This window comes from Cupressus sempervirens, chromosome 1, assembly GCF_028749045.1.
Source record: "Cupressus sempervirens isolate cs-2001-9-10 chromosome 1, ASM2874904v1, whole genome shotgun sequence".
Taxonomy (NCBI): domain Eukaryota; kingdom Viridiplantae; phylum Streptophyta; class Pinopsida; order Cupressales; family Cupressaceae; genus Cupressus; species Cupressus sempervirens.
The window spans coordinates 619,286,258-619,309,416 of NC_143118.1; the positions used below are offsets into that span (position 1 = coordinate 619,286,258).

A 23,159-nucleotide genomic window follows, 5' to 3' on the forward strand; every position below is an offset into this window, starting at 1 on the left:
AGCTTAATTGATTCATTTATTGGTTCTAGCCAACTGAAGTGATGAATATTACTTATTCTAAGTTATATATGAGTTGATATGACAATATGAAAGATATAAGTATCAGGTTAAGTTGTGAATTCAAATAGAGAAAAATTTAATGATGTGATGAATGTATTGAAGATTTAATGTATCAGGTTAAGATGTGATGAATGTATTGAAGATTTAATGATGAAGAAAGGAAGTGAATTTAAAGGATAAGCAAAATATTTGTGTGGAGCAGAAAAGCTACATTCAATCAGGAAGGATCAAGTAGAAGCTAGAATAGAGATCATGTTAGAATTCTTTAGAATAACTGGGGGGGTGAATTAATTATTCAAGGTCCAAATGCCCTATTAATACTTTTTCACTACTTTTTATGAATCCATACACTTTTCATCCATCCAAACTTTTAAATCAATCATATTAGCAAGTTACAGTGAATCAACATGTAAAGATAAAACATGCAAGATCAACACATGACACAATGATTTACATGGAAACCCAATTTGGAAAAAAACCACCAGTAACATGCTACTTGATTCTCACTCTTCTAAAGTGAAGCCCTGTTAAAGGCTTACAACACACTGTTAAATGTGACCTTGTTAGAGGATTTCACCAAACTGTTAGGAATGGGCCTAGTTAAAGGACTTTAGAACATTCACTTGGAATGTCACCCTGTTAAAGGATTTATCTCATGGCTATAAAACCAACCTAAGTCCATAGGATTTAAACTTTACTGTTACAATTGCTAGAAAGTAACGATAATGATCTTTTGATCTAATATAACTTACAACATACTTTTCAGATTTCAGATCACACTTTCAATTCAATCCTAATGCTTGGCTTCAAACACTTCAACTCTGACGGCTTGACTTCTTCTCAAGCTTCGTCTCCTTGAGTCTTCTAACTCATTGTACCAACACATCCATATTAGGGGTCTTCTTACTAAAACAGAGTCTCTATGCTCTCTTATCTCATTAGCACCTCCTTCAAAATTTCATGCTTTCATGCTTGACTACCTCTCTCTCTCTCTTTTATTAACTTATGACTCCTTAAATAGAAATCTGATTTGCCTTTGCCGCTCATTTCTCCCTTTCTAATTTTAGGATTTCGAATGGATTAGGTAGGATATGATGTATCTACCTCATATCTTGTTCTTATCTTCAAACTTCGTTAGTTGTATTCTTAAAAATGTTTTACATGGTGTTCTATGCCACCAGCTCATCATTCTTATCTTCCATTTTAATTCACAAACTTCTAGATAACAACCTTGTCGGCTTAGATCTGGAAAATCTTCAATTTTTAAAATAATGCAGCAACTCGGCATTATTGATTTACTGGTGTTCAACATCTCTGTGTTACTCGGCACTATTGGTTTTACTGGTGCTCGACATCTCTGTGTTACTCAGCACCTATCTCTGCTCGGCACTCGATATCACTCAGCACTTGAACTTGCTCAGCACTTGAAGTTTACTTGGCACTTACTAGGAATTTTCTCGGCACTTGAAGTTTACTCGGCACTTACTAGGAATTTCCTCGGCACATACTAGCTTGCTCGGCTCCTTCTCTCTAATGAACTTAGTGGAGCTTTACAAATGTCTTAGCTAAAACCTTACATCTTTGATATGTTTCAATGTGCCAATTCTTTGTGTCTTATAGTATGTCATCAACACACTTTTTCATCAATGGCTTAGTTGATCCTTGTACTTCATTACAACATCATAACTTCAACCTTTCTCTAGGTGTTCTAGTTACATCTTATTGATTGCCTCCTCCTTGACAATCAACTAATTGATAGTATTTGGATCACTAAAGCAATTGTCATTCCTGCAAGTAGCAAGATTGACATCAATGACAAAACAATGATTGAGAACATTCTTTACCATTTCCATATATCATTCCAATAACTTTTCTTATGATCATTTCAATCATTTCCAACAATCTCCCTCTTTGGCATTGATGGCAAACCAAACTGATCAATTGATCAACTTAGTTACCACCAAGATTGCATACGTTGTCTACTATATTTCTTTAATGCTGCATCTTTTACTACTAATCTCATATATCTCCCTCTTTCATATATATTGATCAGGTTTCTGCACATTTCTCCCTGTTTGACATAAATTCCAAAGATGTAGCATCTTTATTATGCAAAATATGAGCTTTGGTTTCTTGTTGTTTTCTCCCTCTGTCACCATGCTTGTGACTGATTTGGAGTTTCTGCTCCTGCTGTCATCCTCTACATCACTCTTCTGATATTTCAATGATTCATTGCTAGTGATGCAGGGTAGTTTCCTTATTGCTTTAAACTGCTTGAGTTAGGGGTATTACCCCCAACTTGCCTCTAAGATATTCATAAGCATCCTTTGGTAATGGTTTGGTGAAGATATCTGCAGTTTGTTTCGTTGTGTGAATGTATTCCAACTTCACTTGTTTGTCTTCTACCAGTTCTCTAACATAATGATACTTGATTGTGATGTGCTTGATTTTTGCATGCATTACTGAATTTTTAGATATGTTTATAGCACTTGTGTCATCACAATACAATATCATAGGTTTTGTTACCTCTTCTTTCATTCCTTCTAATAGATGTGTGAGCCACACAATGTTTGTGCAATTGACTGTTGCTGCCACATATTCTAACTCTGCGGTGGACTGAGATGTGCATGTTTGTTTCTTGCTAGTCCAAGTAACTAGCCTTTTTCCTAGAAATAATGCACCTCCACTTGTGCTTTTTCTATCATCAATGTTGCCTCCCCAATCTGCATATGTATATGCATTGAGCTCAAATTTTCCATTCTTTTTGTAGTATAGACCAAAGTTATCAGTTCCTTTAAGATATCTCATTATCCTTTTTACTGCTATGAGATGATTTTCTTTAGGATTAGCAGAGAATCTGGCCACTATTCCAACTGCTAATGCTATGTCTGGTCTACTATGTACAACATATTGTAGTTTTCCAATCATGGATCTATACATTTTTTGATTGACTTCAGTTGATTCATCATTTTTGGACAGCTTATTTCCTATTGCCATTGGTGTGCTAACCGGTTTGGACTCCTCTAATCTGAATGTTTTAAGAATCTCTTTGATGTATTTTGATTGTGTCACAAATATACCATGTTTGAGTTGATGTACTTGTAATCCAACAAAGAATTTGATTTCTCCAAAAATAGACATCTCAAATTCATGTTTCATTTTGTCAGAAAAGCCTTTGCAAAGCACTTCCTTTCCACCAAACACTATGTCATCCACAAAGATTTCAGATACAATAATGTCTTTACCTTCTTTTGCTTTGATGTACATATTGTTGTTATCATCAGTTCTTTCAAATCCAATTTGTACTAGATACTTGTGAAGTCTCTCATACCATGCTCTAGGTGCTTGTTTCAAACCATAGAGTGCTTTATGTAGCTTACACACCATATCCCTATTGTTTTCATCAAAAAATCCTTCTAGTTGTTCAATGTAGACTTCTTCTTCTAGTATACCATTTAAGAAAGCAAATTTTACATCCATCTGATAGACTTTAAAATCTTTATATGCAACATATGCAAGTAAAGTTCTTACTCCTTCCATTCTAGCAACAGCGGCAAATGTTTCCCCATAGTCTATTCCTTCTTCTTGAGCATAACCCTTGCATACTAGTCTAGCTTTGTTTCTGGTAATCTCATCATTCTCATCTAGCTTGTTTTTGAATATCCACTTGGTGCCAATCACATTCTTGTCAGTTGGTCTGGGAACCAAACTCTAGGTTTTGTTTTTCTTTATTTGATCAATTTCTTCTTCCATAGCTTTACACCAGTTATCATCTTGTAATGCACCATATACTGTCTTGGGTTCAGATTTGCTGATCAGACATGATTCATGTCTTAGTTTGTTCCTTTTCATTGGTCTTGCATCTTTGTCACCAATTATTTGTTCAGCAGGGTGAGTCTTTTTACATATTTGGATAATCTTGGCTCTGTCCTTGTTTCCATGTTTGATCTTTCAGATTCAAGATCACTATGCACTTCATTGTCAGGTTGTTCTTCATCATGTGTACTGTCTTCAGAATCAGATTGTGCATTTTCTTCATTCTGCAACTCGGCTTTTGAATGCAACTCGGTATTCACTGGTTGTGACTCGGCTGAAACTGATACTTGTTGATTTTCAATTTGATTGATATCATCCTCATCAATAGTTATTCCTTCATAAGAATACACAAAGGTTCTATACTCTTCCATTTTCTTTGGTACTTCAGCTTGGACTTCTGTGTGCTCATCAAAATTTACATTTGCACTTTCCACAATTTTATTAGTGTTAATATTCAAACACTTGTATGCCTTACTTCTAGTGGAATAATCAAAGAATATGCCTTCATCACTTTTTGCATCAAATTTTCCATTTCTAGCATCTTTAAGCATAAAACATTTACAACCAAACACTTTGAAATGTTTTACATTGGGTGAGTGGCCATACCATAATTCAAAAGCTGTAGTATTTGTACCTTTCTTGACTTGTACTCGGTTCAGTGTATGTACAGCTACACTTACAACTTCTCTCCAGTATTTTAGAGCAACAGTATTTTCCATTATTAGTGTTCTGGCACAGTCAATCATAGATCTGTTTCTTCTTTCAGCAATTCCATTATGTGGGGGAGTTCTAGGAGCTAACATTTGTCTTTTGATTCCTTTATCATTACAGAATATCTCGAATTCATTTGATGTGAATTCACCACCTCTGTTTGATCTTAGGCATTTCAAGCTTTTTCCTATTTCCTTTTCAACTCTAGCCACATACCGCTTAAACATTTGAAAAGCATCATATTTTTGTTTTAAAAACATAACAGTCATCATCCTGGAATAGTCATCAACAAACAACATTATGTATTTATCTCCTCTATAGCTTTGTACTTCCATTGGACCACATAAGTCAGTATGAACTTATTCAAGTACTTCTTTAGATGTATAGTTTTTGCTTTTGAAACTTGACTTAGTCATCTTTCCTAGCTGACATTGTTTGCACATGATATTATCAGGCTTCTTCAATTTTGGTAAACCTCTAACTTTCTTCATTTTACTGATGTTGACCAAATTGTCAAAGTTGACATGACATAATCTTCTATGCCACAACCATTCATCATCAAATTTTGCAATAAAACAAGAAACATCATCCATATCAAGATAAAACAGATTACTCCTTGTTTGATCTCCTTTTCCTATCAGTTTACCATCAGTATCATAGATTTTTGCAATTTTGTTTCCAAATTCCACTTTGCATCTTATATTGCCTAACTGTGAGACACTCAGCAAATTGTAGTTTAATCCTTCAACATAGTATGCATTATCACATGAAATTTGTTCTGTGAGCTTAATGGAACCTTTTTCTTTGATTTGACATGGAGAATCATTACCAAATCTAACACTATTTGCATCATATTGAGCAAAGTTAACAAACTTACTTTTGTCTCCTGTCATGTGATGTGAGCATCCACTATCTATGATCCACTTGTCATTCTTGTTCATATATGTTACCAATGTTGTGGGCTCTTCTTCATCAGATTGATCCTTCATGGCTACATAAATAACTTCATCATCATTATCATCAGAATTTTCTTCAACAATATAACACTTCTTACCTTTTTCTTTGTAATCTCTCTTGTCATCATCTCTTTGAAATTTGTTTTTGTTTCCTTCCTTGTGATCCTTTTTCTGTGGACACCTTGCAGCAATATGACCTACTTCATTGCAATTGAAACAAATGATAGGCATCTTACCTTTGAATTTTCCTTTACCTCTGTGAAATCTTCTAGCAAGCAATGCTTCCAATTGTTCTACATCTTCCTCATTAGTGCTACTATCACTGGATACATACTTCATTTTTCTTCCTTTCTTTGATTTCACCTGTTCAGCATCTTTCAGTGATAACTTGGCCTTAAAGGCAAATTCAACATTCTCTGGTCTGTAGTTGTCAAAATTAGATAACTCAAATGTAGTGAGTCTACCTATTATTCTTTCAAAACTTAGATTGTTTCTTGGTATACATCTTAGCTCTTGTATTGCTGATACTCTAATAGCATAGATAGGAAGCAAGGTTCTTAAGAACTTACTATTAACAGTATCTTCATCCAATTGACCATTCAAGCATCTTATTGCACTTACCACTTCCTTTATTCTTGCACCATACTAAGCAGCGTTCTCATTTTCCTCCATTTTCATGTCATCAAACTTTCCTCTGAGACTTTCTCTTTTTGCTCTTTGTACATTCTGATCTCCTCCATAGATGTCTGATAGGGCTATCCACATTTTGAATGCAGTATCACATCCTTTGATATCATCAAATTTAGCATAGCTAAGTGCAAAGGCAATTTCCAGCATTGTCTAATTGTGTTCTTACTTGTTTTTCATATCTTCTACAGTAGGAGCACCTGTTGGATCTACATGTTCAGTGAGAATTGAATTTTGGGCATAATCTCCTATGGATCCAAGATGTAGCTTCATCAAGCTTTTCCATGCAACAAAGTTGTCTTTATTGAGCTTGGGAACTTCTCTCTTAGGCATTTTGATCTTTTCTACTTATAGTTCCTTTAAACTGAGTCAGCAGTAAGGCTCTGATACCAATTGTTAGAATTCTTTAGAAGAACTGAGAGGGGGGGTGAATTAGTTATTCAAGGTCCAAATGCCCTATTAATACTTTTTCACTACTTTTTATGAATCCATACACTTTTCATCCATCCAAACTTTTAAATCAACCATATTAGCAAGTTACAGTGAATCAACATGCAAAGATAAAACATGCAAGATCAACACATGACACAATAATTTATGTGAAAACCCAATTTGGAAAAAACCACCAGTAACATGCTACTTGATTCTCACTATTTTGAGGTGATGCCCTGTTAAAGGCTTACAACACACTGTTAAATGTGACCTTGTTAGAGAATTTCACCAAACTGTTAGGAATGGGCCTGGTTAAAGGACTTTAGAACATTCACTTGAAATGTCACCCTGTTAAAGGATTTATCTCATGGCTATTAAACCAACCTAAATCCATAAGATTTAAACTTTACTGTTACAATTGCTAGAAAGTAACGATAATGATCTTTTGATCTGATATAACTTACAACATACTTTGCAGATTTTAGATCACACTTTCAATTCAATCCTAATGCTTGGCTTCAAACACTTCAACTCTGACTGCTTGACTTCTTCTCAAGCTTCATCTCCTTGAGTCTTCTAACTCATTGTACCAACACATCCATATCAGGGGTCTTCTTACCGAAATAGAGTCTCTATGCTCTCTTATCTCCTTAGAACCTCCTTCAGCATTTCATGCTTTCATGCTTGACTACCCCTCTCTCTCTTTTTTATTAACTTATGACTCCTTAAATAGAAATCTGATTTGCCTTTGCCACTCATTTCTCCCTTTCCAATTTTAGGGTTTCGAATGGATTAGGTAGGATACAATGTATCTACCTCATATCTTGTTCTTATCTTCAAACTTTTTTAGTTGTATTCTTAAAAAAAATTTACATGGTGTTCTGTGCCACTAGCTCATCATTCTTATCTTCCATTTTAATTCACAAACTTCTAGATAATAACCTTGTCCGCTTAGATCTGGTGAATCTTCGATTTTCAAAATAATGCAGCAACTCGGCATTATTGATTTACTGGTGTTTGGCATCTTTGTGTTACTCGACACTATTGGTTTTACTGGTGCTTGGCATCTATCTTTGCTCAGCACTTAATATCACTCGGCACTTGAACTTGCTCGGTACTTGAAGTTTACTCAGCACTTGAAGTTTACTTGGCACTTGAACTTGCTCGACACTTGAAGTTTACTCGGCACTTACTAGGAATTTTCTCGGCACTTGAAGTTTACTCGGCACTTACTAGGAATTTTCTCGACACATACTAGCTTGCTCGGCTCCTTCTCTCTAATGAACTTAGTTGAGCTTTACAAATATCTTAGCTAAAACCATACATCTTTGATATTTTTAGTGTGCCAATTCTCTGTGTCTTATAGTATGTCATCAACACACTTTTTCATCAATGGCTTAGCTGATCCTTGTACTTCATTACAAAATCATAACTTCAACCTTTCTCTAAGTGTTCTAGTTACATCTTATTGATAGCCTCCTCCTTGACAATCAACTAATTGATAGTATTTGAATCACTAAAGCAATTGTCATTCCTGCAAGTAGCAAGTTTGACATCAATGACAAAACAATGATTGAGAACATTCTTTACTATTTCCATATATCATTCCAACAACTTTTCTTATGATCATTTCAATCATTTCCAACAGATCAGTAATCAGAAATTCAGTTGCATTCAAATTAGGTCATCTCATTATTAATCTCTAACCATTGTAGCAGTGATCTAAATCTCTTAACAAAGTTGGCTTAATATCTATTTGTAAATCCTCTAACAAGGTGGCCAGCTTTGTTGAATTGTCTAAAGAACCTCTAATAAGGCCACTCCTAATAGGGTGATTAAATTCTTTAATAGTATCACACCTAATAGTGTGTTTTGTAACCTTTAATAGGCTTGGCTCCTAATAGGACTCACTTCAGAAGAGTGAAAATAGTAACTAGTTGCAATTAGTGGTTTTTCACAAATTGGGTTTCCACATTAAATCCTAGTGTCAAATGTGTTCATTCTATTTTATTTTATGTGTTGCAACTAATTTAAATTAAGGGTAATCATAGATAAATATTTAAATATTTTCTTAATCAGTACTTACCAAGTTACAGCATTCTATTTGTGTTTATCGAGCATAAACAGTATTCAATTTTTAGACTTTATTTTGTGCTAACATCTAAGGGATCTAGGATTTATCTTAATAGTAATTGATTCACCCCTCCCCTCTCTCATTTTCTCCTCTTATATTTCATATAAAGCTGAGTAGACAGGTATATAGAAGTCAAGTAACAACATGAAGGTTTATGCATGATTGAGCATCAGAGCATTCAAGTGCCGAATAGTTCAATTTTGATATGTTAGTTTGTAATTGCACAAACTCATATGTAAACCATTTATGGCCAACTAATATTTGTAGAGATAGAATAGATGTTGATTATGCATGATTAAAAAAGGTGATGATCCCTGGGCATGCAATTCAACCAATCACAAAATAGGAAATAAACAGAAAAAGATGATGAAGTTTAAGCCATCAATCAAGATCTAGAAACTTTACAAACTATCTATTTAAGGTGGATTCTAACCCTAAAATCAAGAGTTATTTTTATCAAGGAGAAGAGATGTGTAAGGAATAAATGCACATGTGAAAGACTAAAATGAAGTTTCATTGATAAATCTAGCAAAGAACAATCAGAGAAGTGAAGGACTGAACAAAGTAATCAGATTAGGAGAATTAGATCAGAATTATAGGAAAGATGAGACCTAAGATCAGCTTTCAAAGCAAATCAAGGGTCGGGTACTAAATCTTATTTTATAATTGAGACAGGGTAAATCTCTTAATAAAGTGCTCTTAACAGGTCTTTGTAAACCTCCTAATAGAGTTTTTACTTAATTGTGAGCATAAAATCCTTTAACAAGGTGAGACCTAATAGTCTCTTAAGCTTTTAACAAGGCATACCTTTCACAGGTTAGATCATATTTTATGATCAAACATTGCAACTTTAATAGGTTAACTTTATTGTTGCAATAGTGAAGATTTTTGGGTTTCATCCCCACCCTAGTTTATCGTTGTATTATGTGTTGACCATTTTATGTATTTCATTTATGTTTTAGCATTATAGTTTTATTGATAAATCTATGTGATGATTTAGATATGAATTAATGGAATTGGTTTTGAAGTCAAAAGTATAATATCCTGATTCACCTCCCTTCTCAGTATCATGTTTCCCATATAATCATTACAACAATTATGGATTGGCTTGCACCTACTTATGTCACTAAGGTGAGAAGGTTTATGGGACTATCAAGTTACTATCAATGCTTTTTTTCAAGATTTTCTAGATTTTCTCATCCCATCATGTCTCTTCAGAGGAAAGGAAAGAAGTTTGAGTGAATAGAGAAGTGAGAGAGAGCTTTTGAGGAGCTCAAGAGGGCAGTTACTAATGCACTTATTCTTGTAGTGCCCAATCCATTAGGAGATTTTATAGTTTACACAAATTTTTCAGTGATGGCAAAGGAGAAATGATTATGTAGAATGGTTGAGTTATAACACACAAATCTAGGAAGCTAAAGACTCATGAGTTTAACTACCCTACTCATGACCTAGATCTCGTAGCATTGCTTCATGATTTGGTGAGATGGCAACATTTTCTACTAGGTCACTATTTTGACCACCATTCAAACCATTGGTGTTTACAATACATCTTCTCTCAGTCAAACCTTAATGCTAGATAGAGAAGATGGATGAAGTTCTTATGTGAGTATAATTTTGATGCTTATTACATCAAGGGGAAGGAGAATGTAGTGACATATTCTTTGAGTAAGAAGGAAACATGAGATATCATCTAGGATTACTGGCACAGATTTGAGAGAGTGTATCTTATGACATTTTCATGTGGATAAGTTATATGTGCAAAAGGTTATCAGATAGTTCATTCTTAGAGGTCCCTAGAAGAGAAGTATTATTCTTTAGATTGCAATGGACTTTTACATCATAGAGGATGCATTTATGTACCTTATACACATGATTTTTATGAGTTCATTGTATTAGAGGCTCATAGAGCACCATATGTAGCACTTCCCAGAATTAAGAAGTTACATGTAAACTTGACACAGTTGTATCAATTGCCAAGCATGAGATTGTAGATTGCCTATATTATAGCTAGATGCCTAGAGTGCCAACGATTGCAATCAAAGTATAGTCACATAGGTAGAATCTTGTAGACACATGAGATACGTGAGTGGAAGTGGGATGTGATTTCTACAGATTTTATTGTTGGTTTTTTGATGTCTTCTCGTTATCATGATGTTATCTTGGTGACAGTTGATACATTGACCAAATTTACCCACTTCTCACATGTTTGTACTACCATTACAACACTAGAAGTTGCATATGTGTTCTTGCAAGATATTGTCAAAATTCATGGCATTCCTTGTAAGATCATTTTTGATAGAGACACACTAGTAAATTTGAACTCAATTTTTGACAAATTTTGGTCAAATTTTTTATGCAAGTTGGTTGAAATTTTGACCAAACAATTCGTGGTAATTTATCTCGTCAAAATTTTAACCAACCTACATGTTGGTCTAAATTTTGACCAATACATTTGTCGAAAAAAATTAATTTTTTCTAGCTTTGATTTATTATTGTTGGTCAAAATTTCCACCAATGTTTGGTCGAATTTTTTTAGAATTTGTGAAAATTTCGACCAATTCTTGGTAGAAAACTATCAAGAATTGGTTAAATTTTCCATCCCTATTTGGTCGAAACTTTTTAATAATTGGTGGAAATTTTGACCAAGTCTTGGTGGAAAACTATCAAGAATTGGTCAAAATTTCCACCAATGTTTGGTCAAAAAAAATTTATAACTGGTGGAAATTTTGACCAATTCTTGGTAGAAAACTATCAAGAATTGGTCGAAATTTCCACCAATGTTTGGTCAAAAAAAAAATTATGTTGTATCAAGCAATTATTTCTTATCCAATCCATTTAATTTGCAACCTTTTAAATCTCTGGAAAGATAAAGTTTGAGCAAGAGAATTTTTCTTCTGAAAGGTGTCCTCTGATTGTAAGGACGCTTTACAATCAAAGAACACCTTTGAGAAGAAAATTTTTCCTACTCCAACTTTATCTTTGCAGAGATTTAAAAGGTTGCACTTTTAAATGGCTTGGATAAGAATTGCTTGATAATGCATGGAACAAAGAAGAACATAAACATATAGCATAGACATGTACTCTTTGAAATGAAAGCATCCAAGAATGTAAGCAAAAGTAGAACTATTGAAGTGTAACATGCCGCACTATGCACTCTTGATATTGCCAAAGTTGACAGAAATTTTTTCAACTGTGAATAATGATATATTATATAATCAAAGTAACAAAGGAATTTCATATTCATGATAGTCAATTTTCAAGGTACAGTATAGTACAGTACATAAGTTGAAGAAGAAAAGTATCCTAAACTGAACACCACTATATGAAAATTATGCATTTTATCCCACAAGAACTTATGCACTAGAACAACTACTTTTGAAGTTTGTCGTGGAACAACTGCTTTTGAAGTTTACTTGTGCAGTCATTTTGCTCTTTTTTAGAATTTAATGACTAAAGAGTACTTCAGTTTCTTTAAATTGTTATGGAAATCATAGTTGAACTTGTCTAATGAATCCTTTGTATGCTCCTTAAGAAACGCTCTCTATGAAGTCCTTTACATCAAACACAAAAGTTGATCCTTCTTTGTAATGATGCTCTACTTTACATAACACATTTTAAATATTATACGCCAAAATATATATATCATGGTTGCACTTGTACAATGTATGAAATGAAGGAAACTAGTTAGAGATCAAATTGTATTTTTTTTCAAAATGACAGTTTATTCACAAAAGAGTAGATATGACAGTGCACCTTTTCAATTATAATGGTTGAGATAAGATTTGCAAGGGTAATATCAAAAGCAAGGTTCCAAACAGAAATCCTAGTTGGAGCTACTTGTTGACCTTGGCCACCAATAGCTTGAGTTAGTTCTTTTGGTGACCTCTCTTCAATTATTATATACTCACCTGAGGAAATTGAGAGATCCACTGAGGTCAAAGGAGCAGCAACATAAAATGGGATATGATGGTGGAAAGCTGAGAGTGCTAGATTATATGTCCCTATTTTATTTGTTGTGTCACCTATGAAAATATAATACCAACTTAGCAAGCCTTAATATACAAGAACAAATGTCATTGGCAAAATTCTATTGGCCAATCATCTAATGAGATTTAATTTGATGAACATCAATTTCAAATATCATAGCAAAGAAATTGCAGGATATTAATAATAATTCTACATACCATTTGCTACAATCCTATCTGCTCCTACAACTATAGCATCTACACAACCTGACTTCTGCAATGTTGCTGCTGCAGGATTTGCTATAAGGACTGTAGGTATGTAATCATGGACCAATTCATATGCACTGAGACTTGATCCCTGAAAGAAATACAACAAATCTTCAAGTCAATATAAATCTTGATATTGAAATCATACGCAATAAATTTGTTCACATATGGAATTTCAATAAAATGCAGAGTTGGATCAAAATGTTCAACACTTTTCATGTTTCATCAACTTTGAGGGATACAACAGGGAATTTTCTTGGGAAAAATGCTAATCAAAAACTTATGTTGCTTTCGAAAACCAAAAATAGTAGTGCAAGCAGGACTAGCTGAAATAAAATATTGTGAAAATTTCCACCTAATCTCTTCAATAATCAATAAGCCTGTGAAATTGTCAACCATCAATACACTCTCTATGTTTAGAGAGGACCCTTGATCAAATAATAACCAGAACAGTCTCTTGACATCAAACGAGAAATCACTTGGTAGGTGGAAATCACTATATATGCTAAAGTAGATGACTTTTTAAATTGAAATAATCTATGATAACTTTTCGAGTCAAAATTGTTTATCAAAATTTTTCAAATTACATTAATTATTAGAATCTAGATACAAACAACACTAAAAAATTTTCTTGAAGATTTTTGACATGAAGTGAATTCTTATAGACTAAAATATAGAGTTCAATCACAGAATTTAACAAAGAACCATCCACAGTATCTAGTTGAATGGTCTTGTCTCTGTGAAAAAAGTAGTCTCTAACAGTCCCTCAGAATGAAGTGCACGAATCACACCAAGAGCAGTACCATATCCAGCAGTTGCAAGATTGGCCAAACACATCATTGAGTTATGTTAGAATCATGCAGAGTTCACAAAGAAATGGACACATCAAACATATTATTGAAGTTCTGTCACACCTTGTAGTGTTACAATGAGTCAAAACATTAAAGTTTTGAATTTTGTTCGTCTGGCATAGAATAAATTTAGCCCCATGTAAATTGATTGCTTTGTTAGAATTGACATCATCTATTAGCATTCCTTTAGTAGCTTCAATATAGGACTATACTCAAGAAATTTAAAAATGCCATTAGAAATTTAGAAGTATATATATACAAATTGATTTGACCTGAGTATACATAGATCATTAGACCTCAGCAATACTTCATACCGTTACTAAATAAATTCCTCAAAATTAGACAGAAAATTCTTCAAAATTTGCTGCAAATTTTGCCTCGGTTCCTCTGACAGAATTTGCAGCAAATTCATAGCTCTACAAGAGAATTTGGAGATAATTTGATGAGGACCAAACTTTGTACAGAAAAGAACTAGAATTCGAGGGTTGCTGGAGAGAAACTGGTAACTTAGGGACTAATAGCCATAGTAATTTAATCGTTTTCTCATAAACAATTATTAAGTAGATGAAATTCGTTTCAAATTTTGTGTAAAAGTCATATATGCTCCCTTCTAGTTTTGTTCAACTACTTGAGGGTCCATTAGAATACATATTCCATTCCTAGTTCATCTTTGTGAATCTTAATGCTCAAGAAGCTTTTGATATGATTGAGTTTTCCCTTTGTTAAGAACTATGCTAAGATTTGTGATGATTTAACTGCTGAAATTTATGACAGCAGTTGTATAGAATGAGAATCACACAAGTAAATGAATTCATCAAACATTAAAGAGAGAATCAATGCATTGTGAATAATTTAGCTATTTTAGTAAATGAATTCATCAAACATTAAAGAGAGAATCAATGCATTGTGAATAATTTAGCTATTTTTTCTAACATTTAACTTTGTTACAATGAAAAGATAACATTTTTTCACATGTCTGTAGTGTGTTAGAGCTGCTCCAAGGGAATTATGTGCTCTCATAATTCTTGGAAAGTTGTTTTGAGTATTTGTGGCATGTGCCCCTATTTGTATTAGTTGCAGGTTGGGTAACCAAAGCTGATAGCTTTGGAGCAAGCGGTGAGGAATGCAATGGTACATGCAAGTTCTGCAAGGCAGGTAATTGACTGACCATTCTTTTGTGACAAGGAAATTAGTATAAGCTTTTTAACCTTTTGAGTAGGCAATGCATTTTAGTCTAGTGTTGCAGTTGGATATGGAATTCCAAAGGTGTTTTCTTGCTTTTTTTCTTTAGTATGAGTAAGGAAAAGAAGTACCATTACTAGAAGTTGAAGCAATGACTATAGAGCCAATTTTTCAAAGACTTTATACATACCTGTTTGGTGTTGAAGAAGATTCTTCTGCTACAGAGATCAATAGGTCAGTGCCAAATGCAATCTTCATTCTAAACTTTGATAAGGTATATATTCTTTCTCCATTTAATTTTTTCTAGTTCCAAATTAAATATTGGCCTTCTGTGAGCTTGAAACTATCAAAGAATTAAATTTTTTTTGGTTGAGAGTTCTAAGGATAACAATAGCTACAAAATTAAATAGTATTCTATTACTTCATCTTTTACTATTTATTGAAACTGTAGAAAAATGGAGGATAGTATGCTTTGATTTTTTTCTTTTACTTTGCCTTTTAGTATTTTAATGAAGATGTAGAAAAGTGGTGGGTAGTATGTTATAATGCATCGAGTCTTTATATTGATGCTAGGATGCAAGATAAGGACTTAATTTGGACATGAATATCTTCAATGTAACTACGCTTTCAATTTTAATGTAAACATTTCTTCGCATTATGGGTTCTTTATAAAACTGTTAGAGCATTAATTGTCAATACATGGGTAGTCAAAAGGTTTGGGTTAATACAATTTCTCTTACAGGTTCGAATGGACCCTGGGAATAAAGAAATTCCTTATGATTCTTTAACATCTGCGAGAATGGAAGGACTTACCACTGAGGAAATGAAGCAGCAAGAGGGGAATCATATTTATCGATATCATTATAATTGTGAGAAATAAAAATTAAATTTAACTCACAACTCAACCCTAAACCTAAAAATTTTACTCGACACTCACAATTGCTAAGTGCCAGTTTTGCTCAGCACATGAATGTGCCGAGTGGAGATTTTCTCGGCACCAACAGATGCCGAGTGACAGGCAACAGGTGCCGAGTGAGCTGGGCACAAAGAGGAGCTTGACACTTGAAGAAAAATGCTCGGCACAAGAAGAGCTCGGCACACACACAAGAAATGCTCGGCACCAATGGATGTCGAGTAAGCTTGACTCCAACTGAGAAAGAGGATGCTGAGTGTTCTATTTCAAACTTAAAAATTATAACTTAGGAAATATTTCAATGTGAATGCTTTCACCATTAAAACCAGAAAGCCAAAGCTTTAACCTTTCAACCAAACTTGTCAAATGCAATGAATAGAAGATGAAGAAAAATAGATTAAGTATGTTGCTTGCTTTCTATTCAACTGAGATTTAAACTATTACAAAATCTAGGAGCATTCAACTTCAACCAAAAAACCCTAAACTGATAATACTTCAAACTTCAATAAACTTTTAAAATTGCAACTCTAATGGTGCATACAATGGTTCCTGGAACAATCACTGCTTCAACAGGAAAAATCCAAACAACAACAAACTTACTGAGTGAGAAGGGGAAACACGTGCAACTGCAAGCATAAACTTCTTTCCTTCTTCCTTCTCTGCTCAGCTCTGCAACTTCTCTCTGATCTGCTTGATCTGCAAAACTCTCTATAATCTGACTGAATGAATGAATGAATAATCATTCCCTTTTCCCCCTCTTTTCTAATTTGAAAAATCTCACCTACCCATATTAATGTTTCTGTCTGTTCTGGGTGTTAGAGGTGGTAGGTGATTGTTTGGCTCAAGGGTCAAACATCTACGTTGCATTAAATATTCCAACACTCCCCCTTTGTTTCGAGCCAAACAAAACAAGGATCACAACTAATCCACATCAACTACACCAAGACACTCTCTTAAGTGTACAAAAATTCCAATGCCTAAAGGCTTAGTAAATATGTCTGCTAGCTGTTGCTCAGACTTACAAAAATTTATTTTGATATCCCCATTCTCCACCAACTCTCTGATGAAGTGATATCTGATCTCTATATGTTTGCTTCTCCCATGGAAGACTGAATTCTTGGACAATGCAATTGATGAGATGTTGTCACAATAAATTGTGGTTCCATCCTCTTGCCTTACATTCAAATCTGTCAAGATCCTCCTTAGCCAAATTGCTTGACATGTTGTTGCATTTTTTGTTATGTATTCAGCCCCTACTTAGATTGAGCAACAATAGGTTATTTCTTAGATGCCCATAAAATTGCACCCGATCCCATATGAAACATGTATCTGGAAGTGCTCTTCCTATTATCTAAACTTCCAGCCCAATCACTATTAGTGTAACCAACCAACTTGAAATCATCATTTGCAGTATATAAAATCTCAAATCTTTTGGTACTTTTCACATACCTTAGGATCCTTTTTCCCACTTGCCAATGGGAATCCTTTGGTGTTTCCATAAATCTGGAAATCAGACTTATTGCATGCATTAGGTCTGGTCGAGTTGCAGTCAAATACATTAAACTTCCAACCATACTCTTGTATAGTGTTGGATCCACTCTCTTGCTAGAGTCTTACTTGCTCAACTTTAGACCTATTGCTATTGGTGTGGGGGCTGCCTTACTATTCTACATTTTAAATCTCTCCAAGATCTGGCCTGCATACTTTTCTTGAGAGATGAAGATGACATCATGCATTTGTTTTACTTCTATGCCTAGAAAGTATTTTGAGAGACCTAAGTTTGTCATTTCAAATTCACTTTTCATGGCCTCTTTAAACTCACCAATTAGAGCCTTGTCATTTCCAGTAAAAATTAAGTCATCTACATACAAGACAACAATCAATACATTACCATCTACTGCCTTGATGTAAAGAGTGGGCTCACTATTGCTTTTGCTAAAGCCATTGCTCATCAAATATGAGTCAATCCTACTATACCATGCCCATGGAGCTTGCTTGAGCCCATAAAGATCTCTCTTCAATCTATATACTTTGTTCTCTTCACCTGCAACTTCATAACCAGGTGGTTGCTCCACATACACTTCTTCTTTCAATACACCATTAAGGAAGGCAGACTTTACATCCATTTGAAATACCTTCCACTTGTGATGAGCTGCAATTGCTATGACAGCACGCATAGTTTCCATTCTTGCAACTGGGGCATAGGTCTCATCATAATCTCTTCCATACTATTGTTTGTAGCCCTTCACTATAAGCCTTGCCTTATGCCTATCAATCTTGCCTTCAGCATTGCATTTGGTCTTGTAGACCCATTTCACTCCAATCACTTGCTTCTTTGGAGGCAATTCAGTTAGCTCCCATGTCTCATTCCTTTCTATAGCATCTATTTCCTCATCCATGGCATTACACCATTTCTTTTCTTTAATAGCTTCTTCAAAATATATTGGATCACTATGAAAAAATAATGCAAAATTAACACTCTCATCATAATCATCATACCTTTCATCTTGGTATATCTCCTTAAGACTCTTGGTCTTTCTTGGTAATAGGGAGGAGAGTGTGGGATCAGAATCTTCATTGTTGTTTCTTTGCCAACTAGCTCAGTTTTCACTGTAACTCGACACTGACACTCAATCATGCCTAGAGGAGCTTTGCAATGACTGAACCTGCTTGCCTTTTCTTCCATTTTCTCCTTCTTCTTGTTGTTCATCAACATCTTCTTCACTCATAATTGGCACTTTACTAGAATTTCTTGCTGACTCATTAATTGAACCATACCAAGACTGATTTTCAAAAAATTCTACATCTCTTGAAAGCATCATCTTGTTGTTCAATGGGTCATACAATTTGTATGCCTTTGATTTTGGGTTGTACCCTGTGAAAATGCACTTCACACCTTTATCATCAAATTTTTGCCTTTTCTCTTTAGGCACATGTGCATATGCTACACATCCAAACACCCTTAAGTGTTCAATTGTCCATCTTATTCATGACCAAGCTTCCATTGGAATTATGTCACGGATTGCCTTTGTAGGACACCTATTAATTAGGTAAACTATTTTTTCCATAGCCTCTCCCCAAAATTCAGTTGGGAGACTTTTCTCTTTCATCATGCTCCTTGCCATTTCAACAATGGTCCTGTTCTTTCTTTCAGCCACTCCATTCTGCTGTGGTGTATAGCTGGCTATGAGCTCTTTCTTTATACCATGTTTTCTGCAAAAGTTTACAAAAGAATTAGAGGTATACTCCCCTCCTCTATCTGATCTAAGGACCTTGATATAGTGTCCACATTCTCTTTCAGCCTAGGCTTTAAATTCTACAAATTTATCAAATGCTTCAGATTTATTCTTTAAGAAATACACCCATGTCCTACGACTGAAATCATCAATGAATGTCATGAAATAAATACTCCCCCCAATGGAAGTAACTTTCATAGTACCAACTAGGTCAGTATGCACTAACTCTAATGGATATCTAGCCCTCCTAGAATTTCCAAAATTAAAGGGAAGCCTATGTTGCTTACCCAAAATACAAGCCTCACACTTGTCACAAGAATTTTCTACATGTGGCAAACCATCTACCATTCTTTTTTTTGACAATAAATTTAAACCAGCATAGCCAAGATTACCATACCTAAGATGCCACAACCATTAAGGGTCTTCAATCGCACTCTTTAGAGCTAATTGTGTGTGAGGTGCAGCACAAACTTGAGATGAGAAACATGTCTCAATCCTCAAGGGAAACATTCTATTCTTGGTCATTTGAACTACTGCAAGTAGGTTCTTGCTCCCATCCTTTTCATGAATGACACATGTGTCATTCTCCATTAGCACTTTGTATCCATTTTGAATGAGCTGACCAATGCTCATCAAATTGTGCTTCATACCAGGGGCAAAATACACATTTTGTATTTTCCTTTTCTCACCTTTCTTGGTGCGGACCATAATAGATCCTTTACCCACAACTAGTAGGGTTCCATTGTTACCCATCTTAATTTTTGATTTGAAACTCTTGTCAATGAATGAAAACAAGGTTTCATTGCCACTCATGTGGTTGCTATATCCACTGTCGAGGTACCAAACCTTAGGGCTTCCTTCTTCACCAACATTACACATGATGAAGGCAGTAGCATTGGGTCCACTTCCCATGTTCACATTAGCCACATTTTCTTGTCCTGACTTATCATTCTGCTTCTTCCAACATTCATTTGCATAATGCCCATATTTATGACAGTAGTAGCATTCTACATTACTCTTATTTGAGTTGTAGTTTTTCGTACCTCCTCTTGAAGTATTTTGTGAGCTACTTGCTCCATCTGCTCTTTCTGAGCTTTCTACTGCAGCATTTCTTTGTCCTCCATTACCACGGCCTCTACCTCTGGAGTTTTTGCCTGAGCCATTTCTTCCTCTCCCCCTTCCTCTTGGATTTTACTGAGCCTTGAATGCTTGCTCTTGGGAAGATGAAGAAGTAGATCTGTTGATCTTATGCTCATGGGTTTGAAGAGAACCCATCAACTCATCCATTGTCAAAATAGTGAGGTCTTTTGCCTCTTCTATGGTCATGACCAAATTGTCATATTTATGAGGTAAACTCCTTAATATCTTCTCCACTATCCTCTGCTCTTGATTGTCTTCTCCATTTGACTTCAGTTGATTAATTACATTGGATGTCCTTGAACTGAAGTCTGCAATTGATTCATTCTCCTTCATTTGAAGGTTCTCAAACTCCCTCTTTATGTTCTGTAGCTTTACTATACAGACTTTATCAGTCCCCTTGAAGTTTCTCTCAAGGATATCCCATGCTTCCTTTGCATAATTTTTTGCTGCAATCTTTGGAAATACTCTCTATCATTGATGCTTCAATAAGACTTAATGCCTTTTCATCTTTCCTCCTTGACTCTTTCAAATGAGTCTTCTGTGCATTTCTGAGAGTAGCATACTAAGTTGGGTCTGTCACATCATTGAACCCATTAACTACAAACTCCCACAAATCATTTGCAACCATTATGGTTTTCATCTTCTTTTCTAATGTATCATAATTCTATCCATTAAAGGATGGTGGTTGCTGCCATATCTTTCTTGCATCTATTGCCATGTCAAATATCCCAAGAAAAAAAATGTCCTAACTCACTTTGGATGTGGGGCCTCAAAGCTCTGATACCATGTGAGAAATACAAATTAAATTTAACTCGCAACTCAACCCTAAACTTAAAAATTTTACTCGGCACTCACAATTGCCGAGTGCCAGTTTTGCTCAGCACATGAATGTGCCGAGTGGAAATTTGCTCGACACCAACAGATGCCAAGTGATAGGCAACAGGTGTCGAGTGAGCTTGGCACAAAGAGGAGCTCGGCACTTGAAGAAAAATTCTCAGCACAAGAAGAGCTCGGCACACACACAAGAAATGCTTGGCACCAATGGATGCCGAGTGAGCTCAGCTCCAACTGAGAAAGAGGATGTCGAGTGTTCTGTTTCAAATTAAAAAATTATAACTTAGGAAATATTTCAACGTCAATGCTTTCACCATTAAAACCAAAAAGCCAAAGCTTTAACCTTTCAACCAAACTTGTCAAATGCAATGAATAGAAGATGAAGAACAATAGATTAAGTATGCTTATTGCTTTCTATTCAACTGAGATTTAAACTATTAAAAAATCTAGGAGCATTCAGCTTCAACCAGAAAACCCTAAACTAATAATACTTCAAACTTCAATAAACTTTTAAACTTGCAACTCTAATGGTTGCATACAATGGTGCCTGGAGCAATCACTGCTTCAACAGGACAAATTCAAACAACAACAAACTTACTGAGTGAGGAGGGGAAACACGTGCAACTGTAGGCACAAACTTCTTTCCTTCTTCCTTCTCTACTCAGCTCTGCAACTTCTCTCTGATCTGTTTGATTTGCAAAACTCTCTATAATCTGACTGAATGAATTAATGAATAATCATTCCTTTTTCCCCCTCTTTTCTAATTTGAAAAATCTCACCTACCCATATTAATGTTTCTGTATGTTCTAGGTGTCAGAGATGGTAGATGAGCGTTTGGCTCAAGGAACAAACGTCTACGTTGCATTAAAAATTCCAACAATAATGGAGGAGTGGCATCGCAAATGTGGTTGAGCTCAGGCAGGTGAGGGCTAAATGTTGCCTTGTATTGTACCATTATTTGTATCTATAGGTTTGTCATTTATTTTTTAGGCTTGCTTCCGTCACTTGTTTCTAAATGAATTTACACTCCAAATTTCTAGATAGACTAAGTTTAAACATCTGAAGATAGAATATTCTGAAGCACCAACAAAGGTACAAAATTCTCATAGACTAGAAAGTGGCCAGGGTTCAAAATTATAGTGATGTTACTACAATTCTAATAGACTAAAACATGGAAAAGGTTCAAACTTCAAAATCAAAAAGATATGGGAACGATTACGAAGTAACAACAAATTGTCAATTGGCAATGTGTTTCACCAATCAGAGATATTGATCTAAAAAGAGTATTAAAAAACTTTCAAATCTTGATTTATTTTTCCTTCAAAAATATAACTACTTTTTGGAATTAATTCAATTTACAAATTATTATGTGTTTCACTAGGACACATCTCCTACCCTTTGGGTTGTCCTCAGTGGGATGTGGAGATTTAAGGGAGAAATCCTAGTTGTTTGTTTGGATTTTGGTGTCGATTTGGGTTCAAAATTTGGTCAAATTTTCTTGGGGTTGGGTTTGAATTCATTTTGGGTTCATCTATACAAGAATCTTTGTTTATATATATAGCAACAAATATGTTGATAGACCACTATGCTAATATTAAAGCAACATAGCGATATACCCCACCATATCAATGCTTTTGTTCAAAAATGATAATGTCAACATTATCTCAATCGAATACCATAAAAAACTATCAAGCAAATTATCAGCATTCTGCTATTGTAAACAAGAAGCACAATTTAAGGCCAAGGTTGTGATTGTTGCCATATTGTAAGCTTCACACATTAATTATCATACAGGATTATTTAAAGAAAGAAGTTTTGGATCAAACTGGATGAAGCCAAGAAAGTAGACTTTGGATCCAGATTTAACCACAATAATATCTTTTTAGATTTTGTTCATTCCATGGTTTTATATACATGTTAGCCTATATGCTCAAATTGTGATGTATCATATACATTCCATAATAGATGTGTG

At 34.7% G+C, this 23,159-nt stretch overlaps 1 pseudogene; it reads right to left on the reverse strand.

Moving 5' to 3' along the window:
- Positions 1-12,326: 12,326 nt before the first annotated feature.
- Positions 12,327-23,159, reverse strand: part of LOC149579434 (methylthioribose-1-phosphate isomerase-like) — a 113,018-nt pseudogene continuing 102,185 nt past the window's right edge.